Here is a 3,645-nt window from a genome sequence, read left to right as displayed (position 1 = left end):
ATTAATAATAGAAAAATATCTGGAAAAATCTCTAATTATTCGAAAGCTAAACAACACTGCTAAGTAGCTCATGAGTTAATGAAGAATTTACAAGGGAAATAGAAAATATTTTGAATGAAATGAGCATGTAAACACAATATATCAAATGTAGGAAATGCAGGTAAAGCAATGCTTAAGGGAAGTTTGTAGCATAAAATGTATACTTGTATTAGAAAAGAAGAAAGGTCTTAAGTCAAAGTTTCCTCCGAAGAAGCTAAGATCAAGATAATTTCAAGAGAGCAAACATTTCGTATCCTGTGCCCCTTACTAGCCAATACTTCTCCCCTCAACACACAGAGAAGTAATTAATAGAAAGTCAGAACACTTTAAAATCAGTTTCAAAAAAGATTTATACACTCATTACACCATATGGGTAAATTCTTCATTGTTATTAGGTTTTACTGAAATGCTTTCCTCAAAGTAAACAAAGTAACACGCTCGCTTGTATCTCTGACTTGGGGGGTGCAAAGGCAATTTATGTAACCAAAGTGTTTATACCCCCATAATACTCTGAAATTTAAAAAAAAAAGTAAAGAAAGTAAGCAAAATTTCTTGAAATCGTATGAATTCATTTGTCCTCAAAAAGTCAAAGACTCAGCCACCAAAACATTTATCATTTCAGGAAACATTCTCATTAGGCAATATCATACTTGGCGTAAGAATCTTATGCAATCTAATCTTAGGCAATATAATATTTGGCCTAAGAATGATGCTTAGTAGAGTGCTCTATAAATGGAGCTGTCACTAGTATTAGTATGAGTACCATTTTTATGGAGTTATTGATTCACCAGTGCTAGTCTCATCACATCCCCAACTAGTAGGTAGAGTGCTAAGCTTACCGATCAGTGAGTGAAGCCATGGTAAGGTCAAGGCATCAGTACCAGGTATCTACTACTTAATCAGGATAAGCAGTAAGGCCTAGGATGCAGGAGTTGGATCCTTTCTGCTCAAATTCCTTAGTCTGTGTATCAAAATTCCCTCACATGGCCCTGGGCTCTTTGGAATAACTGTTGAATCTCGTAATAGAATAAATCTCCGAAGCATGTCAAGAATGGCCTCTTTTACTCCCAAAAAAATCTATGTAGAAAGTGTGGCCCAGGGCACTATTGTCAGTATTTAAGCACTTGTTGAGGAAGGGGCTGTTTAATGTGTTTGGATGGAAGGCCTGGGTCAGCTCAGGCCACCTAAACATTTTAATAGAATTACTTAGACTACATCAACATCTACGTGGTCTGTACTTTGAAATCAATAACAAGGCAAGTTAGGGTTCTCTGTATGCATCTCATTTTAAACTAATAAAATCCATATAAACTCAAATCAAAGTTACCGGATGAAGAAAGAGTAGACAGTTTCTGGGGATTATTTTTGAAATGTTTCATGTATTATTCATAGTGAGATTTACTCTTGCTGGATCTCATTTTCTTCTAAGCCCACTCTAAATGCTCCCACTGAGGAGGAAGCAGTTGTAATTTGTGCATAGAACAACCAGGCTTCACAATACGCCTCACGGATCAATGCCAGACTTGCTCAGAGCAGCACAGTACTGGGGAAGGTTTGGGTGGTGCATTCACAATATGGCTTCATGAGGCCCAGAGGTCTAGAGCTGCATAACACTTCTTATACAGTGGAGGAGAGACACCCATGAGTTCATGCCATTCATGTAACATGACAGGTCAGCAGGGCAAATGTTCCTCTTTTCCACAGCACATTAAATTGAAAGCATAAACCTGGGGGGTTGCTATTTTCAAAGTTCTGTTCCACATGCTGAGGGAATATAAAGACACAATTTCTGCACTCAAGAATTGCACATAGTTTAGCTGACTAAACATGCAATCATAAAAATTTAACTAACAATGCAGAGAAATTAATAATAAACCCCAAACTAGCAATCTAGACCCTATGTGTTATAGCTATTACAGGGGAGAAAGAGAACTCTGAATTGAAAAAAAGGCATCCCTCAAATGTCAAGGCCAGAGCTGGGCTTTTAAGATGGAAAGGCAGAGGTGGTTTAGATGAGTACCCAGAAGAAAGTAGTAGTTTTAACTAAGGCAAAGAGATGGAAAGGAGCTAACCTAATTTATGTCAACTCGTCACATACATTTCATAAGCTTACCTACCTTCCGGGTACTTTGCATACATTTCAGGTACATTTGCATACATTCCATTTGTTTGGGTGCCCTCCGAGGTCAATTTTTACATTCCATTCATAACACTTCATTTAATGAATGTATTGTATTTGTGTTCAGACTCATTCCAATAAGGACTAGAAGCAATTTTATACTCGTAACAATACTGTGCAGAATTATTACTCTTAAGTTTCTACAGAAGAAACTGGAAGCTCAAAGAGATTTAGTCACTTGCTCCAGGTCCCACAGAGCTGAGATTGGAATCCAGATCTATCTGAAGCTAAACTGGATCTGTGACAATTAAGATATACTTCCTTCTTTATTTATTTGTATTTCCACAACTCTTTCCACAACGCTATGATTGGAATAGAAACTAAAGTCAGATGACATTTGGGAGTGGTGAGAAATGAGCATGACCACCCAGCACCGAGTTATGGATAGCCTTACAGGCAGGTAGAGCAGTTTTCCTGTAAATGAAAGGAAATGACAAGCATTATAGACCTTCAGCAAGAGAATAACATGATTCAAGTATTTTAAGAGGAAGGCAGAGATGTAGGGAGGTCGTGAGGAATAGCTGGGAGGCAGCTAGAAAAGTTAGGAAGTTATGCAAAGACTAACAATACTACTACTCAGTGCTGAAAACAGTGCTTACAATGTGGCAGGATTATTCCAAAGGTTTTTCATATGTGAATTCATTTAATCCTCCAACGACAATATAAAATAGATGCCATTTTGTCTCCATTTAACAGATGAGGAAACTGAGACTCATAGAGATTATATGACTTGTCCATGATCACCTAGTGAAGAGTAGAGCTTGCATTCAAACACAGGTGGTCCAGCTTCAGAACCTGGATTCCTGAACTTGATGCCATACTGACTAGGCATTGAGTATTAAAGGCCTGGGCCGAAGTGATAGCAGTGGGAAGAGAAAGGTGATTGTAGATGCAGGAAGCATTACAAAAGAAGAATCTATGGAGTTTTAGTGGCTCATTGGACAAGAAACTGAGGGAAAGGAAAAATTAAAGGTAATTCTTTATTTATACAATGATTTCCCCTGAATTAAAATGGGCAAGTCCAAGAAAAGGAGTCGGTTTTATGGGCAAAGATGGTGAGTTTGGTTTCAGTATATGTTGAGGTTATAGTGGTGACGTATGACATACAAATGGCACTATTCAAAAGATTGTTGGGAACGAAAGTTTAATCCCGAGGTGGGGGTAGCAGGGAAAGAGGGGTAGTCAGAGATGGAGCTACCGATTTGGGAATTGTGCAGCTACGGGATATTTGACTGAGATTCAGAGAGAAAGCATAAAACAGAACAACAGAAGGCCAAGGTCTAAAATTTGGAAAGAGCCCCCAGGGAAGGACATAGACCCAGGTAAGGAGAAAGAATAATCCTAATTAATATTCTGGAGATAGGAGAGAGCTTCATGATGAGGGATGCAATCAGTAGTGTCAAATGTCCAAAGTGTCAAAAAGAATG

This window comes from Propithecus coquereli, unplaced genomic scaffold, assembly GCF_000956105.1.
Source record: "Propithecus coquereli isolate 6110/MARCELLA unplaced genomic scaffold, Pcoq_1.0 Scaffold416, whole genome shotgun sequence".
Taxonomy (NCBI): domain Eukaryota; kingdom Metazoa; phylum Chordata; class Mammalia; order Primates; family Indriidae; genus Propithecus; species Propithecus coquereli.
This window is presented reverse-complemented; position numbering follows the sequence as displayed.